A 20,321-nucleotide genomic window follows, 5' to 3' on the forward strand; every position below is an offset into this window, starting at 1 on the left:
GTTAGCTCAGGCAAGTAAAGGCTTATGTAAAGGCTTCTTGAAAAGTAAGCTGCTGGCATTTTGTGGCTCTCCCTTTCCCCTTTTTTAATAATTTAACTGTGGAATATTCTTGGCATAGGCCTCTCATTGTAGGAAACATTAAAATACTATTAACCAAAATGAAAGTATTGCTAAAACAATGGCTGAATTAATCATGGGTAAGCCCAAAGAAAGCCCAAAGTACACTGTTAAATTAGTGAAGACAATTTACAGTTTCCARTACCTTTACTTTTATGTACAATCAATCAAATGGGTACTGCATGGCCTATCTGCCTATATATTCTACTTCATGGTCCCCTCTTAAGTAATTTTTCTGTACTTGAGTAATTATACACAGTGATTAAGAGAGCTTTCATTTTATATCACTTTTTTTCTGTCAGCTCTGTAATTTTGCTACCATTTCTACATTTCTGGTCTCTTTCCCCATTGCCTTTGTGTCAATGAATCCAAAGGTGCAGTGGCAGAAGATAAGATACATATCAGATTTATTGTGGCCATACCTGAAATCAAAGATTCTTCTCCATTTGCTGTTCTAGCCTTGATGCCATGTATACATTGACATTAGTAGAATGTATAAAGCATACCATTAATGATACCTTCATTCCCTCATTTAATATAAATATTTAACTTATTAATTTTTCACACAAAGTGGCTATGGAATAAGACAACTATTCAAGCTGGACAGGATGCTGATTTGGTCGTTATGCCCATTCTACTCTATCACAGACTTTTGTATAATTTATTCTGTTTCTACTCTTGAGTTTGCAAAAGTATTCCTGGCTTCTATTACCATTCTGTTCCCCATAATACTTTRTTACTGGTACAAAAATCTTTGTCATGTGTTTCAAGTTATTTTGCTCCTTTACTAGTCTCTGCAGATTGTAGCTGTACAGTTGACATCAAAAAGGTTACAGGAGACAAGATTCACTATTTTAATCACACTGGAAGAGCGACCTATGAAAAGAGGGGCACACTACATAAGGTCCTACTTCTTTTCCGACCCTCTGAAATTCTTTTATCTGACCAGTGCCTGAAGATCCTTGTCTATATGTCTCCAGAAAAAAATCAGGGCTAGGATTGAGTGAAAGAGAAAATGTAGAGTTGCAGGGTGAGCGGGGCTGGAAAGCTGCTGCCAAAGGAAAGCRGGGGCTGCGTAGAGTCCTGTGTTGGTTAAAATCATTTGTCTGAGCAACGGTGGCAGACTTGTCTCTGACTTCCCAGGAAAATTAGGGTTAGGGTTCAGCTCTGGAYTGAGAGAAAGCATAGAGCTGCAGCGTGAGTAGGGCTCAATCCCTGTTTTAGTATATCCATCTTTCCTCACCACCTGAGTTTCAGCATTAAGTACTASCCCTCTGCTCATACGAAGCAAGCTGAGATACCCTTATAACTGAGAACACTCTAGGCATTCTGGTGAAAAGGTATTTCATTCCAGCTTCTCCAGCGCACACACACAAAACCAGATCACCTCTGCTGTTCCCAAGCAAAGACTGTAGGAACCTTTCAATTGAGGCAAGACACGACTACATCATCCCTCTTCTACAGCACTGACTGTAGAAACTTCCACTCATAAGGCAAGATTGGCGTTTTCAAAATATTGCAGTGCCTGAAAGCCATAAATGTCACAGAAGCCTGAATCTCTGAGTTTTGCATCAGGCACCTGGACAGGACCAGTGCTTTGTTGCTACATTAGAGTACRGTATTCAAGTATATGTCAGTTCATTACCTAAACACACTCTGTAAGAATTACTTTCCCTCACTATTCATCCAGACAGAACTGAGSGAAAAAAGTAGGACTCCGTCCCTTCAACACAGAAGACCAATCCAACATTTCTATTTTTAATTACATTTATGATATTTCCTGTGGGCATAAGTCAGGAATGCAGTTCCAGTATGCTGGGAGCAACATAAATATAGTCATTCCCAAAGGGAACTTACAGCTGTTATGCATGGGTCAGAGATTCTGTGAAAAGTAAAATCTGAAACGTAAAGCTTTTCAGCCTGCTTCCTTCCCATTCCTTTTCAAAGTCAGTTAATGGATACTGAACAACATTGCCTCGAATACTGCCCGCAAGTTATGCAAGTAGTAAATCTATTTAAATAAAATAATATTTAGCAATAAGCAAACACTCCTTCCTATCTCACTCAGGAATTGCAWCAGAAATTCGTTTCTGATCCAAATTAACTGTGCTGCCACTTCATACTGACGACTGTGTGACTGAAGACAAGCAGCACGGAATTGCTTCCTCTGCAAATCATCCTAAGCGGGGAAGGAGCAGTGCAGCTTTACATTGCTGCAAACAAATCTAGCTTCCTTCCTCTACCTGACTCCTTGCCTCTTATTTTGACACGAGACCATTTAAAGAGCATTAAGTGAGATTTTCCCTCACTAAATCTGGAGACGTCAGCCCACAGAAAGTCAAAAGATTCTGCACTTACCTCTGATCACAATCGGGGGAAGGAAAAACACTCATCAGCTGCTTCTCTCTTAGAAACAACGTTTTGTTTTAAAATAAAAAAGAAACAAGACTAAACAGTGCTTCTCTCTGCCTTCCCTAAAGTTAGCCTTCATCAGTGTTTGTAAACATTTACTTAGCAGGAGCACCTTCGCTCTCCAGAACCAAGGTAATGATTACACTACACGAACCGGGGCATGAGGACAGCGCGGGGCCCTGACAACAGCCCTGCTGGCACTGACTAGACGGTGACGTAGAGCTGCACTTCAGCAGGCTGGAYTGGGCAAGAGTGAGAAAGAGTGGGGTGAGAGGAGAAATGACAAGTGCAGGAGAAAACCAGGAACCTGGATTTAGAGGTAAACCACAAAGAATAAAGAAAGCTGACAGAACAAGCAAACGTGGTGCGAGCTGAGAACTGAACAAGCAAGCAGAGTCCTAATGGGATTTCTCACATCTCTTCGTTAATACTGYGGCCTTTGAAACGGCCAACAAAGCAAACTACAAGATGCTGCTTCTTTAGTCTTGGCCACAGCTTAATCAGTTCAATAAAACTTCAGTTGTGTGACAAAGTCTGCGCAGACTATTGCCAAAGCATATAAAAGAGTCGGGACCATTAAGTACCCTGTGAAACAAAAACAAACCACCAAAGGACGGAGCTACACCCTTCCTCCACCCCTCTACCTGGCTAGTGATCACACAGATGAAGGTACTTTGTGAAGCTAACTGAAGCTCGGGAAACTTCAGCGTACACACACACACRCGCACACCTACACGCACACCCACACCAGCTTGCCAGTGTGAGCACCTTCAGCGGAGCTGATGAAACCCAGAGAGCTCAGAGCAGAGCAGCGACGGGGCCAAAAGACAAATTTTGCCATACCTGTTGGACAGCCCTTCCCGGCAGCTCTTCTGCACCAGCTCTCTATCAGACGGACACACAAGCGCTCTGCTGGAGCTCTCCCACTCACAGAGGCCTTGATTCAGCAAAAACTCTGACCTTTGAGTTTACCAATAATCTTTAATACCTCTGCAGCAGATTAGCAAACAAATAAGCAGCACACTTGTGCTGTTGGTAAATATAACCAAGTGTTCCTAGCTCCTTGCTACTTAAACTGCAAATTTACAGCAAGAGCCAAACTGTATTTTTTCCAGGAATATCAGAATGATGGTTGCACCACGTAAGCATCAGTTTAGAAAAATGTACCTACTCTTCCTCAGCCTTCCTCCATATACAACCTTCCTCTTTTATTCTGAGCCAGAATCATTACATAGCTGCACAAAATAGTTATAAGAAGGCAAAAGGAAAAAGCCTGCATCTCTGGCCTCTACAAATCCTAACACATCAGAGTAAACATCAAAACAGTCAGATGCGACAGCAAAACAACAGCAACTAAACCACAAAAGGGGTGAATGTTTGTCATCACTGTAAAAAATAAACAAGTATTTTTCACAGAATCATGATTATCTGGTGGAACTCACTAAGCAAAACAATCATATCAGGWGGTTAATTATTGTTATTATTATTTATACTGTGGAACTGCATAAGACTTCCATGTCTATTACCCCCATGGCAGTGGGCAGGACCCAGACAAGCTGGGTAACCAACTTCCAATTAATGGGATTTAACTCCAGTTCCCCATAGGGGCAAACTGTCCCCTGAACTTTCACTACAAAGTGTCTTGCACCTTCTGATGCCAACTATTTCCAAGGTGGGGATTCAGACTAAGATGGAGTATCACTCTGGTCCAGCTGTTTTTACTCTGCAGAATACAGCAGACATGAATAAAACCTAAAAGCACCAACCTAATCTAAGCAGATGACAGTCCAAGGCCATGAACTCAGAAGAGCAGCAGACGGGGCACAACTGGCACGTAACAGGGTAGATCACAAATGCAGAGGACACATGCAAAGAGAAACATGGGTTACAAATCAGGTTTTCTTCAGCTTTTAAAAATGCAACTTCCTCACACTTACAGAAGCTTGGAAAAAGTTGCATCAGTGAGGAAAAATTACTCCAGCCCTTCACAGTCCCACAGTTTTCCACTAAGGCATGTCACAACTGACAGAAGTAGAAGCTCAACAGGGAAAAGAGGAGAGGGCAAAATTAAACACCAGTTGAATGGGATGACAAGAAATTTAAACTGAATGCAATAATGGATAAGTAACCAGTGACAAAATACATGGAACAGAGTGATATTATCCAAAAGAGATTTTTGCACCACTGGTATATGACTGGAATTGGTCAAATCTGATTTCATTGTAAGATTTATTATTTTAAAGAACCTTACGCTAAAGGGGTGTTTAAAGCAGCACTAAGGGATGACACTGCTGTATTTCCACAGAGAGCCAAGTCGAGCGGCAAAAATCGTGCCTAACAATTTTCCATTTCCCTCCCCCATACCYATTCATCTGTCTGCATCGCCTGTGAGCAGCAACCAGAATTGTATGTTTGGAAAGCCCCTAGCACAAAGTGCACGTTCCCTCTATTATCACAGCTGCTAGACAACACCTTCCAAATGCGAGAAGGGAACAATATATTTCATCTCTAGGCATCAAAACATTTACTAATGGAATGAACCTTGCCTAGTGCACAATTAAGTGATTTTGGAAAGATGTCATTAACTCTAGGAGCATCATATCTTTTCCTGTGTTTGTATTTAGTTACAAATTTACCAGCCATAACAATAGAGTGAGAAAGCTGTTGTAGCGAGCAGGAACCTGGCCAGGCTGACTCCTGAAGGTGCTCCTGTTAGTCAGGGTGYGTGCCACGGGAAGACTTGATAAGGAATGACATTTGCATTCCTGACAATTTTATTTCTTAAAACACCAGCCAAACTGGAAGTTTCATTTACTACTCTGGAAAAAAGGCCAAACCTAAATGTAACAGATGCTGTCTGGAGTGCCCATGACACATGTGAGAGCGTGTGTGGTCCCCCTCACTCTTATGAGATAAATCAGCTTTCTAGAAAATGAGAAGGGTGCTTAGTTTTTCTAAGCCCTGAAACCTTAATATTTGCACTAATCAAATATAACAGSGTCCACTTGGTCAAAAGAACAGTATTCGTATGGGAGCCCAAACGTAAGCAGACCTATTTTCCCACAAAGATTTAATCCTCAGTCTGGGCAAATGTTCCAAATAACACTAGATGGACAATAATTCTACTTTATATGTCTTTGTAGTAATTACATCAGAGAAAGATGGCAGTTCTGAACCACTTAGTTTAAGAAGAATTTAAAAAAAAAAAAGCACAGTGAAAATACACAATGATAAAGCAACACATTGAGAAAACACAAAAAGTAACCCTATAGGGTCTAAATATAAGAATATTTACAGGGACATGAACAGAGAGTAGAAAGCCCTGCTTAGTAAATGGGGGGATTTTTACTTAATTTCCGTAAAAGAATAAAACAGAGAATAAGAAATACAGGAAGAAAAATACATGAGGTTTGCATTTCTTCCTGGATACCATATACTTCACAAGATTGCTGAAAGAGCTGTGTAGCTTTACAGCTCAAAGCTGCACAAAGACCACACATACCAAAGGCAAGTGTGATACACGGTGGGTAGGGGCAGGAAGGAGCAGGAAAACTAAACAGGAAAAAAAGGGGAAAACATACATAGAGAGGGAGGAGAAAAGGAGCAGATCCATGTAGGAAACAGTGAAATCAAGCAGCAATTATCAGAAAAAGACACTCTTGGGAAGTGCAAGTGCTCAAGAAAGAAGCACCATGGAGAAAACTGCATTCCCTGGCACGATCTCCAAGGAAGTGAGAGAAAAGGAAACTAGGCAGCAAGGATATGCTTGAAACAGTTAATCAGGGACCTCTGCCATCAAAGTAGATTATCTTAACACATATAGCTCCTCTATGGCTCATTTATGTGCATCCAGCAGAAATGGTTTGAGAAGGGAAATGGTTTGTGACACCCAGTGAAGCTGTTAAGTGAATGCGTATTTCTTATAAGGGAAAGGCAAGACTATTTTCAAAGTTCTAGAAATGATCTCYTAACTTATTCCCCTCCCTCTTGTACAACGGGTTGCCTTCAATGTAAGACACTAAAGAAATTTTTCTCACAGAAAGGTTTGAGGAAGGAGCAGTATCAGTCAGATAATGTAGAGCTAACAGCTTCGTATGCTCCTCATTCAGCCAACGCACTACTTCAGATCCTGCATGTCCTTCTGTGGCATCATCTTGTCAGCAGACAGTAAAGAAAGCCTTCCTCCTCATAAGTCTATCACTCCATGGACGGCAAGTGGCAGGGTCCAGCCTGCCATCAGCATGGCTGTGCTCGTTTGCATCTGCACTGCTCTGAAATGCCCACGACCCTGATGGCTCCAGCAATCCCATTTTTCAAATGGGTTATGCAAGCAGCCAAGGGTTAAAACCGTAACGCTATCTGTCTTTGCCTCTGTCCTCTTCTGTCCTTCAGGAGCAGGTAGCTGTACGCCTCCCAATAAGCAAAAAAGCAAACCAATTGCCATCAAGGCCAATGGGGAAAAAGGTATCAGTTACAACTGTCTTCCCAGTGTTGCAGTCTAGCAACTAAAACCATGCCAACTTTATGATAAGACAAGGAAGCTGAACAAAAGGGCAATGACTATAGCCAAAATATTAAGAAAAAAATCTTTCCTTATTCTTTTTCTCTTACTGCTCTCAACACACAAGTAGGAAGTAAATAGCTTTCTCAGCTGATGAGCTTCCATTGATAAAGATCTCTTCTTTTTGGTCCTGTGGAAGGAAAAATTAGGATCTGTGTATTAGACATGCATCTTAACAGAGTGGCAGTTCCCATCCTGCCACAGAGCCACAGCCTCCTGACAGCAACGCTCATTGAGATGCTGGTGCTGGGCTGAAGGAGCAAAGTTCTGCCTTTGAACCTTTCACCCCGTTCAGGCCATTTACACAGTTCTGCCTGTGGCTTGCTCAGGCTCCCCCTTCCCATACCATTCACAGTTAATAGCATGCTGAAGAACTACAGGCCCTAACTTGGTACTAGTCTTTCCCTCATGCTAGTATATCATGAGTCACGCTGAAAAAGCGAACCCTCATCTCTCCTGTACCAGTCATAAAGCCACTGTTATCTTAAGAAAAAGTATGTTTTTACAAAATTAGCAAACAAATTATCAGATTGATGAAAAACAATGAAATGTTAGGTTTCCAGACAGCCAGCTTGAAAACACCTAGAAGCCAGATTTCCACAGGAATGAATTTAATGCCAACAGAATACTATATAAAGGCTTTGTGCCTAAATGGTGATACCGAATTTACAGTGAAGTTGACAGCTACCAGGGAGATATTCAAGAGGAGGGTCATTTATTTCCCTCATTTTATCCCTCCTTTAAATATGGCAAATAAAGTCAGAGGCTTGCTGACCTTAAGTCCATGCAATTCCATCTCTACATTTTTCATTCATCATTGTCAATATTTGATCTGGATTGTGTTGTCTCTTCAGGCTCCTTATGCTTCCTTTTATCTCTGTCTTTTATTGTAATGCGAGGTACACTCTGCATTACAGAGGAGATTCCTGCAATATCTGAGAAGGTGGGGAAAGAAGTCAATAAATTATAAACACCTCCTCACTTAACCCCACAAAGAAGCCTACAATGTTAAAAATTGACCATTCCCAAGTTATGATCACCCCTCCACACTAAGGGGCTAATTCAAATTAAAAACGTTCATTTCCATAAAAAGAAAGAAGCCAATAAAGCCAATAATCTGCATCCAAATAAAAGGTATAAAACACAAGTTTGATACAAGTATAAAGGGACACTGCAGTGAAGAAAATGGAGTTGTGCCCATAATTCAGTTCAAGCGTACTGTTTAAACAGCCTTCCTTGTATGCAGTTTCAGGGTCACAGTAATAACTTCCAAGACGCCCAGCAAGTGGCCATAGCAGAACYAGTTGTACAGAAATAATACTTAATGAAAAGAGATATTCCATCCCGTAAACCCTTTAAAAATTACAGATATGGGCTTTCTTCCTGGATGCAAAAGGGCAAAGCTGAATGAACTCCAGATCTGGAAACAGARTAAATATGGTATCTTGAAGCCAAATTATGAAGGGATAAAGCTTGTTAGCAGATTTGCTGTATCCACACCTGCTTAATGAGGTGCATTTTGCCTTTTTGAATAGGTGAGAGGAAGGAAATGTGCATATGTGGAAACACAGAAAACAGCTAAAAACAATTCCTGCTTTCAGAGGGAGGAGGGGAAAGAAGAAATCAAAACTTCTTACCCAATTTACCTTCCACCTGCTTAGCCAGTGTTCAGCCCCAGTTTCAGCTCAGCCAATGCTCAGAYGCAAACACCTATCTTTAGGATCTTTTCCACACTTGGAGGTATGACAGTTTGCTCTCTCTTCCCCCACAGCTTTCTCAAGCCCTGCTCCTCACTGCTGCTGCTTTCCAAAATGCCTCTGCACCAGTCGCTGATGGCAAATGCTGCAGGTGCCGTCGGCTGGTGAGGAGCGCGCAAATGCTGAACAGCCTGTTCCCTCCTCCCAGGGGGCTCCTAACTGCCACCACGCTTGGCTATAAAAATGCTCAAATCCTCGCCAAACCTTGTCATGCAATCAATTGGAAACATGTACCCGAGCCTTCCACAGAAGTCTCTGCTTCCATATGAGCTTGTTTGGAAGAACATTTAAGTACACTATTTTAGCTCTGCCTCCCACCCTCCCTTCTTCCTTTATATTTCCTGGGACACAGAGGTAAAACAACCTGGCACACAAATCCATTTGAAAAGAATGTAACTGCTGTAGCTGCTTGATCCTGTTGTTTATTACTGCTTAGAAAAGCTCTTTGCATGAACCAGCTATTCTTTTTTCCTTATGTTCCATGAGAGAACACTTAAAGATTGTGCCTATCTGAAGCAGTAGCGCAAGAACAAAGCGCGAAGAGGAAAGGAATACCAATCCTTTTAATGCTACAGGTGCAAGGACTCGGCCATATCCTTTTACTTGGTCTTTTGAAGTCAACAATTTGACTGTGGTTGAATTGCCAGGAAGAATAGCATCTGAAAAAGGTACACATGATCAACCAACCTGAGTTCAAGGAACACCATAAATGCTTTGAGATTAGCTAATCAAAAAAGCCTCGAGATTCTCCAAGACACCGGGTTACGATCAGCGAGAAGTGTCAGTGCTTAGAGATTGACTCGGGGAAGCACAACTAAAGCAGCTCAGCGCAGCATTGTTTGCGAATCACTGATCCCAAAAGGCACAAAAGCAAAGCAGTACCAAACACTCCTAACGCAGGCACTCAGCTCTGTGCCCTGCCGCTGGAAGGAAAGCCCTGCGGAGAGCTCCACAATTTTATAGTTCACATAAACAAGTAAGGGAGCTTTTGTGCTTAAAATGAAATGAAAATTTCTGCTTACTTCTTACTTTCTCTTCAGATCTCAAGTTAAAAGCTCTCTGCTGCCTTCCTGCTTTCTCTCCCCCCTTTTCATTCTTTCTTTCACAGTGATTTGAGCTGAACCCATCAGTGATTAAATTCCATGTGTTGTCATGTAAACATCTGACTTTCCTGGCTTGCTGGAACATCAGTGAAGGCTCCCCCTGCCACTCCTCTCACCCCCAGAGACTGATACATACACAACTCTCTCCAGCATCATTTCTGAATAAGGCCACACTTGTGTTTTTGAGAGAGGCATCCAGCCAACTGGAGGTTTCTTTATGGCTTCACTAAGTGCAAAGCCTTTTAGACACGTAGACTGAGCCAAAACCCTCACCTATCGTGCCCTTGTGGGACCAGTGATACTCTCCTACTACTTGAGAAAGAAAACACATGAACTGTCAATTTAAAAAGCATATTGAGCAGTTGAATATTATCACCATTGGATACTATCCAACAGCATTTCAGTAGATGAAACACAGCAAGACCCAGTGTGTAGGACAATTTTTTCAAGACTTTCGATCAAATACTTTCTATTTTAAGGCAGGTGAAAAACATTATGCAGAAGAAGAACCTTCAGCTGGAGCCTTGTGCAACGCTTACATGTCAGCATGGAAATCTGATCTAATGTGCGTCACAACCAGCAGAAGTGTTTCCATTGAATTCAACAGGCACAGAGTCAGGACTGAAATTTATGTTTTGCAGGTATGTGCACATATACTTAAGAGTATAAACACCATGGTGTACAGTATTATAATGATTTTTTTGGCATGGAACTGCCTATGCATTACACATGAATTACAGCAAAGATTTGTTTTATAATGTTAAAAAAGTCTTTCTCCTTTGGGAACCAACCAAAACCCATTCTTATCTCTGTAATAACACAGATTATCATCTCACTAATCTTCTCCCCTCCGCAATATAAAAAGAGAATTTGTAAAGTGAATGACTAACTGAACTCCTTCCAGTTAAGTCTCATTCTGCGTAGGTGTGTTGACACTTCTAAACTATATTTTTCTATTCATTTCTTGAAAATGCATGTTTCTTTTGTTTCAACAGATTTTCAAGAGACAAAGTCAGCAACAATCCCCATCTGAGTATGTCATAAATCAGCAAAAATGTTGTGGGAAACTGCCTTTTTTATCCTAACTGCACAAACAGAAATTGCCTTCACTCAGCCTTATTTATCAGACCACCTTCGCACACAAGCCTGGTGAAGTGCACAAACCATGCCCTAAACAAATCCATGCTCCTGGGGATGTAGGCAGTTGCAGATTATAGGACCCTTCATGGGAAACACTTTCTTTGCTTGTCTTCTCCCTTCAACTTAATTACCAGTCCAACCTGAACTACAGTATAATAAGAGACAGACGGAAGATCATTTCCCAAACAGCAGCACTCCGACCACTTGGCACTTCTAACCACTATTTTGTCCAAGCAAAGATTCTGCTCTCTTATCTGCACCCAGACTCAAGTCTGACTCAAATGTCAAAAGAAACAAGGAGTTGATTAAATAAAATAGCATTTAAGTCTTGTGTCCACAAATCAATAGCAAAGCTCTCACTAACAGAAGGTATCATTTTTCTGATTTATGGGACAGGGAAACTGAGCGACAGAGCACAACTGTGGATATTCACTGACCCAGTCAGCAGCAGAATCAGGAATTTAGATTCCTAACTGCTGGCTTTTTTCCTCTGAGGGAAACCGGAGCACTATTTTGTGCCTGCTCAGAAACACCTGATGTTTTGCACAAGGCGGACTGGGCAAATAATCTGTGCAAAAGCTGTGTTTCTGAGGTGGCTGGCAGAGCAAGGACTTGGAGCSTGGCTCTATCACAGTTCTCTCGTCCAGGTGCAATCCTTCATCATCACAAATAAGACAAAATATTAAATACATGGCACCTTCAAATGGGCACCAAAGGGAGCAGGCAGTCATTTGATGCAAAAACAGCTTCCCAGTAAAAATGGCAGTTTTTCCTTTCTTCTAGCACCTTCTTGTCAATTCCAGCTCAAAATCAGTTACATATTTTTCCCCACTTTAGGATGTCTCACATTGCATCACAAAATTAAGGAAAACATTTTTCATCAATGACAAGACTGATACCTTCTGACCAAGCAGAACAAGAATAGTTAATTTAACAAAATCAGATTTTACAGGTTATCAGAGCTGTGTCTTCTCTGTTTTAAATTGTGTCTGGATTACAGTTTTCTGTCCTTTTTGCTGCCTTTCTGGTCTATCTCAGCTGGACTCAAGCTAATAAGTGTCTCATTAATGAAATGACTATGCCAGGGTACTGGCAGATGGTCTTATGTTCCAAGCACATCTTTCCATTCCCTCCCTCCCCAAAGTCCTAATCTATACACAGTGTAATCTTCACAAAAACATATGCTCCCTGACAGAAAGCTTCCCTTCCATTATCTCCATACTCTAGGGTATTGACCCCTGAAACCTCGGGGACATGAAGCAACTCTCTTCCTACTCAAGTCTCAGTTCCCTAGGCGCCTGAACACACTTTCATCAGGTCCTGGCCAAAGTGCTTGACACAAGACTGAAAATCCATGCTAATCTCCATCCTTAGTACTGTCCGTATTATATCCCATTCCTAAGCAAATGCATATATACATATCTATCCATATAAAAATAAGTAAAATTAAAGTAATATATATATAGTATTTCTTACATGCAGTACTTTGCCACTGTTTTATTTAACAGGTCCCTATAACTGTACATAAGCCTTCCTCTCAGCTGAAAAAACAATGTAATCTGTTATGTTGGTTATCAATAAATCTTTCGTGCAACACTTCCATTTAAATGTTGAGCGAGTCAGTCACTAATTGGGTATCTCATATATCTTAAAATAATCAATTTATATAATCTGTTGGCTCCCTCTCCCCTATCAATTTAATCAGATTATTGTGACTGATGAATTCATTAGTATGGYCATCATATCCTGAGAGCATAGCAACTTCTAGAGAGAAAGTTTCAGGAAGGAAGAACAATTATCTCTGTTTTTCACACATGCAGAGTTATGAGCAGCGGAATAAATGAACGCTATCAGTTTTCCAGTTCTGGGAAGGGCTGCATAAAGGTCATTTCTATGTACGTAGGATTAGCTTGGCCATCTTTCCTGGAGCTCTTCCGAGAAAGCTAAGGGGGTGATGAGCACAGACAGGCCACCATGATGTGAACGGTTGTTTCGGCTCTCCAAACTGATTCTGAGCCGTCTGAAAATCCTTTCTTTCCAGAGGAAAATTTCATTGTCAGTATCATTTCCATATTTAATCCCAACAGTACTGAACATCTTCCCCCCCTGCAGATATGGAGAAGCACCAACAGAAAGCAGAAAAGCTTTCCTTGAATCTTTGCCCCCTCATTTTAAACTTGAACTAAGACCTTTTCTCATATTCCACAAAACTTTAGATCACTCCCTGTTTGTTGTAGGGAATTACGTAAGCTTAGCAATTTCAAAACTGTCTATCTTACAAAAGGTGAAAGAGTTAAAAAGCACATTCATGTTCTAGACTGAAACAAACACCAGTAAGTAAAGTACAAACAGTGGACAAGAAAAGGGAATGAGAAATATTATTTACTCAGTAGTAAAAATAGCATAATAATACCTTATATTTTTGCAGCTTTTGTCATCCAGAGATAAAAAAGCCAAAGTGCTTTGACAGCACCCCTTTCCAGTCCTCCTGAATAATACTGTAAAGGAAAAGAAAATAGAAGGAACAYGGCACCTGCCAGGAAAAACAGCAACTGTAGAAAAGTATACAAGAACACTGTTCGAGCACCCAGAAGCTGTGACTGCCTGAGGAGGGTGATATAGATGACATCCACCCGTGCTGACTAGTTTACTAAAACTGTATTCGCTGGTGAGACAAATCTGCATTGAGCTGTAACTTTTCAATCTTTCTAACAACTTCATAAACCAGATTAAAAATATATTACTTAAAAATGTGTTATTCCTAGGAAAGAAAATTCCTAGGAAGAAAATCTACTGTGTCTACTTTTTCCTGTCCACTGGAACAACATCCAAGATGACACTGAGCATTTGAGGGTCAAGAAGGATCTCAGTGAGGGTCTGTCAACTGGGGAACTCAGAATTCAGGTGAGGATTATTTCGGGAAGATGGCCAGCCTGGTAAGCAGCAGTGAGTAAACAGCAAAGGCTACTTGTTGGACATAGAAATGCATAACAGGCTTCCAGGAACTATACACACCATATGTAATTAAAGCAATTTATTACAGTTATGTGACTTCACACATCTGCAAATGTGTTTTCCCCTTTTTAGGCTCAGAGAGATGTGCTTATTCAGGCAAATCAAAAGGAAACATGTAATCGGTTTTGAAAATACCAGAACAAAGCATGAGAGTGGAACATTTGATATGGCATTGTCTTACAAATGCCTCCAAATTCCTCTCTGGTCACTGCGTGGGCAGCACATTCCCAGGACAGAAGTGGGGGTGGGCGGGAGAAGGGGACTGTAAAGCTATTCRTGAACTTCATTTTGTCTTTTCCCGCTGAGGTTCGTTAGCAACCTCCTGGAGCACTTGGGAGGAGAGAGAGAGCTTGTTCCGGCAGGAAATGCAAGTGCAAGGAAACTCGGAGGCCAACCACACTGGGGAGGCTGCACCGAGGGAGCCTGGCCTCTTGAGGAGCTGCCGACTCCCTGCCCACGCCAGCGCTTGTCCTTATGCTGCTCGGGCCCACTGCTCTTGGTCAAGTTACCTTCCACTCAAGGGGAAAGTTAATGCATAGCAATGAAGTGCTCATAAACCAGGCAACCCTTTCSCCAGGCCTCATGTAAGTAAAAATAAAAGTCACTTTGGCTTGATTGCCCAAGCTTTCATTGATTCCCATGGAAGTTCAGAGAAGTAGGCAGCAACTCTTTGAAATAGATCTGCAAAAAATCTGCATTCACAGCTCTGCTGACAAACAAGGCCCACCGGCATCTAATACTGGAGAAAAGGAAGTATTCACATATTGTATCATTCATCGTGTTATGCTGAACAGAGGAACCATGCTATTTTCTCCTTGCTACAGGAAGTATCAGGAATTCCCCAACAGACAGCATGTTATTTTTGACATGTGAAGACATTGGTAGAAGTGGAAATTCAGACCTCCAGTTTACTAGGAAAGGACCCTGCCCTTAGATTTGTCCCTCAGCAATCTTCTGCCAGCAGATGCTCCTTTGCACCATTCATCAGTCCCCTTTGCAGCACGTGGCAGCTCTATAACCTGGCAGCAAGAGAAAGGAAGGCCTCTGCGGAGCTCAAAAGACAGACACGGATTTTGAAGCTGTGGTACGGAAATAACGCACAATTGCTGACAAGTGGTGATACGCCCCAAGTAGCTAACAGATAGCTGTTGTTGTAGGCTGGCAAAGGAYAGGACAGAACTGAATAATGCCTAGGTGGTAAAGGGGGGGAAACAGCTGGAAAATCTGGATCTGATAACTGGTTTATCTGAGCAGCCTGTTGTTACTCCAGGTATCCCCCAGAGCAGAAGGATGTGGAAAGGACAGAGCTGTGATTTAGCTCAGACCGCTTTCAAAACTTCCTCCCTACAGGAGGCATCAAAAGCATATTTATATACTGTAGCCTACAAAGATGTTCAAATACAGTATTTGGGGTCTGCTGAGTTCAGGGCAAATTCCTGTCCCATTTTTAGACCAGCAACATCTGGGGAAAAAGAGGCAGATGTAAGATGAAGAATAGTGTAGAGAGAGAAAATTACTCTGCCATGTAAGAAGGGAACAACTTAGCAAGCAAACGGAAACATCATAGAACGACAAAAGTCACTCGGTTCTGATTACAGTGGGTTATAAACCAGACTACATTACATTAATGAGGTAGGAGAAGATTTGTTATATGCAAAGGAGTCTAATAAGAACATTTTCCATTAAGAGGAAAACATAATCCAATCTGTAGGGAAACAACTTTCAAATTATAGAAATGGTATAAAATACAGACTAAAAAGATTCAGGAAAAATGGCACATAACATTGACGCAAAACAAGCTGTCAATAAAATCTGATAAAATCCTAACAGTGGTGAACAGCAAATATGTCTATTTGAACTAATCAAATGTAACAATAGGAAAAGATTTTAAAGATTTGAAGTAGCAAACACTGCACTATAAAGAAGCACAAATGGTGGCACACCATTTTTAGATTAGATTTTTAGATTATTAAGCCTGACTTCTACAGCTTGCAAATGAATTGAAATGGTGGATTGTTTTTGTGCTGCACACAGCACCCAGAGCATTCACAGAGCACCCAAAACAGCTGGCACCTGACCTGTGATCAGGGTTCCTAAATACTTTGGCAATACAAACAAATTGTAACAAACATAATAGTTTAATATGTATATATTCCCTTCAGAAGAATCAAACTAAGAAGAAACATTTTGGTGCATTAAATTTAAAAAAAAAAAAAAAAAAAAAAAAGGAAAAAAACCCAGACACCTTCACGAAGGCATGCAATGCAGTCAATAAGAAGTGACAGTCAAAAATGCAGTAAAACGTAAATAAGTTATATTAAGATGTACAAGGAATGTAAAGGTAAATAGTACAAGAAGCATTAATATATGCTCTCCACTGTGAAACACTGTTCAGTTCTCACCACTTTATCCTAAAATAACAGAACAATATTGAAGCCATTGAAATTGCTAAAGGAAAAACCTAACATAAAGAAACTCATCTGAAGTCTGACTTTTGTTTTCAGTCAGACAGGGGATAGGTTTTAAGTCTAAAACAGTCAAGAGGACAGAGTAGGCAGATTAAGAACTATTAATTTGGTTTCCTAATATAAGAACAAGGGAATACGCAATGAAACTCCGTGGCAAAAATTTGGTTGATTTGAGATTATATAGTTTCACATTGTACGCAATTATGCAGTAGTACCTACCATGACAATATAACACTGGATGTCAAGAGCCAAGAAAAGTATGAAACATTAATATTTATAATAAGCACATTTAAATTAATAACAACAAAGATCACAAAAGTCAGAAACTCTCCTGTTTCAGGATACAACGTTTTTCTACTCCTGCAGATTAGCAATAAACATCTTCTAGGAATTGTAACATAACTGTCTTCCACAGAATTCGCTCTTGAACAACAGGAACTACTGTCAGCAACGAAAGGACACTGAATCCGGATGGACAGATGCGTTGATCCTCTACTGGCAATGGGGAAAACATAACAGTAGTTTCTTTTCAGGAAAAGTTTGTTATTTGTATCACTGTAACTATTAGAACTAGTAGGGATGAAGAGTGTTAGGAAGGGTGCTGCGCAAACACAGAACAAAAAAGAGCTTATAATTTAAGCATAAGAGAGACAACACAAAGACATATAGGCAAAGCTGCAACAGAAGGTGAGACAACAGTAGTCAACAACAGTGGTCTAACTTTTTTTAAATTGTTTTTTGGTAGACATTGCAAATATTTCTAGAGAGACCTTCCTAAATAAGAGGGGCAGAATGGGARGAAAACATGCAGATGACACTTGGATAATTTATGAAGTGAGGGATAGAGTCTGTTATCATGGACCTGAGAAAAAAATTTACATATCCACACTGAATTTGAACTGCTCATTCAGATGGGGGACAAGCTATATAGTGCCACATAAAGGAAGACATATTACTTATTTTTGACAAGGAACAGTGGTGGATATAAAGAAAGGGACAATATGGTCCAAACAATGGGTCAGGAAAGTGATCTTGGCAGCAGCTCTCCAAATGACAACGACAGCAGCAACACAGCATTTATTGAGACAAGAGAATGAGGACCTGGACCAGTTTTTTTCCTCTTAGAAACATAATGTAGGGAAAAAATAGATATAGTCCAGACATACAGACCTATAGAAAGTTCAATACTGATAACAGGTGATGGGCTTGAGTGAAGGGTGGTGATCAAAAAGAAAGCCTTTTTTTCCTTTAAGCTGTACTGAAAACGAGATCACATATAAAATGGGGAAAAGTACGGTTTCAGATTCACAACTCCAAAATACTCCTAATAGCAGCAAAATCTATTTCTTACTATGTGAAGAGCAAATAGCTGGGGTCTCTAATGAAAGGCCTGACCTATAAAAAGTCACTGGGTTTTGAGAGAGTCCTCACTGAGCCTTGCTGCTCCCAGAGCGCGCTGTGGCACCCACCATTTTTGGGCAAGTATTYGCTGTGACAATGGATGTAGGTATCAAGATCACACAGTGATAAACGCAGGAAAAGAGCCAAAGTACAAAGACCTTCCYTCAACCTTTGTAGGGAAGGTGTGAAAACAAACAAACAAAACCCCAAACACATAAATTAGAACTAGACAACAGGTTTTCAGACAAGAACTGAACAGCAATCTCAGTATATGAGCACAAAATTGTGATTTTGAATTTAGTATTTAAGATACTGAACAGCAACTAGACACCAGAAATACCCAAGACAGTTAACAAGAGGTAACAATAGTTATTGCATAGCTCATGTTAAGCATGTCTCTGACAAGGCGAAGGAGTGTTACGTGGAAACACCAGCAGTACGTTATGTCCATCCCACTCAGCTGGAAGAAAATGACCTCTGAATGCAGAATATAGTTGAGCAGTGAAGGGGGTTAGAATAAGAGACTAGTTTTAGATTTATATTCTGGGATCTCTCCATTACCACTATTAAGATATTAAATATTTAAACAAAGCTGGAAAATAATCAGCAAAACTTCAGCAGCAATCAGTTCCTGCATAGCCCTCTGGATCTTCTAGCACCAGACATTAAAAAAGTGATAGATTATGAAAGGTGTTTCAGGAAGCCTTACCAATATAAATCTTTTATGATTTTCCTTGAAATTCTCTCCTAAGAAAAGTAATACCAATCTAGAAGCTGTAATTTTTTCCTAACTGCCTCAGTCCTGGATTCRCACACCTTAAAATTTCTGCTGTAACTGAAGGGTAAGGACAGACATACCTGAGATACCTTGAAAATTGCCAGTTTGGATACTAGKACCAGGGTAGGTCTGGCCTCTTTGAGTGCAGCGATAACTGCTCGAGGAGCTGAGAGGGTGTGTATATGTACATAAACACATGTAATATGTTCAAAAACAGAATGTACAGCTTTCCTTTTGCAGGAGGACCCAAAATAGAAGTTACTGAGAGTGATGGAAAAGGTAGCTTATCATCCTTTTCCCTCAGAATTAAGGTTTTTGATAGAAACCTGTGTTTCTGCTGCCATCTATATGACCACTGTGCTCACCAGGGATTTAGCCCTTGCAGATATCACCACTAGTCTGTGAAACCCTCAACGTCTAAATCAAAGAATTGTACACTGAATACATTTTCAGGTTTTGGTTGTTTTTACAGGTTTTTCTCTGACAGACAAGAAAGGTTTGCAGTTCGTGAAATCTGAATTTAAGGAGCTCATCAGCAGGAGAAAACCAACAGGCAGGAAACATTTCTCACAGCTTCTGCCTGGAGACCTTGAGCTCGCTGCTGTATAAGCCGTCCCCTTCACACTGCAATCCCTTTCAGCTCATTACTTGTGCCAGCAACAGAGGTGCTGACCGCCACCAACAGCGTCACCATGGCCTCCCGGAGCTGATCCTACGGTGAGGACAGGCAGACAGAGACCAGGATCTTTGCTGCGTGCCACGTGTTGTTTACCAGCACTGCGGACAGTTGGTGTCAGGTAGGGACAGCTTTAAAAACAAAACCCTAAAACATCACCATCAAGAAAAGAAACACTCTAACCCTGTGCTTGCATATGTTCATGTCTTCAGCTGTTCCACCTTCAAAAGGAGCCAGGGATCTCGCGGGTAAGTTGTCCCACCTCTTCCGGCTCCTTTCTCAGCAGGAATGGCTCCCTTGGCCCAACGTCTCGCGGTGCCAGGGCACAGAGAGGGGTGGCTGCTCTGAGGGAGGACGAGCCGGGGCGACGCCAGCGCAGGCAGTGCCCTTGCTGATGGGGCACAGGTTCCCCATACGTGAACATGGCAGGCAGAGCCGGGTGCTGGCGACGGGTCCATCGACAGCCCCAAGTAAGGCGAGTAATGAGCAAGGGAGTCCAGGCAGGAGCAAATGGAGAAGGGACAGGAGACAAGCTAGTTACAACCTTGGACCTTGTCGGTCCGAGGACCTTGTAGGACCAAGGTCCACCCAAGACACAAGGCCAGGGACAGGGCTGAAGCTGTCTTCAGCCCACAGTGCTGCCCAGGCCAGGATCGAGGACCCAGACCCAAGATTTCACACAGCTCCGAGACCCGCAGGCAGAGGGTGCCCAGGCAGGAGCCCCTTGAGAGGCTGCTCAGGGCAATGGAGGCCCCTGGGTGCCCTCGGGGCCTGACACTTGGCTGGATTCTGCAACCCCTGACTGCAAGGCTGGGTACATGTGAAGGAAAAGACAGACGCAGAAAGGACTGCAGTATCAAAGGTGGTATATAATCACACAGTCTGCTGTCCCC

At 41.5% G+C, this 20,321-nt stretch overlaps 1 protein-coding gene across 5 annotated transcripts in view; it reads right to left on the reverse strand.

Annotated features, from left to right (window-relative positions):
- Positions 1 to 20,321, reverse strand: part of NDST2 (N-deacetylase and N-sulfotransferase 2) — a 138,276-nt gene that overhangs the window by 55,585 nt on the left and 62,370 nt on the right. Inside the window, exon 1 of one of the 5 annotated variants that reach the window (XM_026055799.1) lies at positions 13,504 to 13,527. The exons of the other annotated variants lie outside the window; for them this stretch is intronic. The gene's annotated coding sequence lies outside the window, so the exon portion shown is untranslated. Of the gene's footprint in view, positions 1 to 13,503; positions 13,528 to 20,321 lie in introns of those variants that run through there. 5 annotated transcript variants of the gene reach the window in all.

The sequence above is a fragment of the Apteryx rowi genome, unplaced genomic scaffold, assembly GCF_003343035.1.
Source record: "Apteryx rowi isolate R43461 unplaced genomic scaffold, aptRow1 scaffold_126, whole genome shotgun sequence".
Classification (NCBI taxonomy): Eukaryota; Metazoa; Chordata; class Aves; order Apterygiformes; family Apterygidae; genus Apteryx; species Apteryx rowi.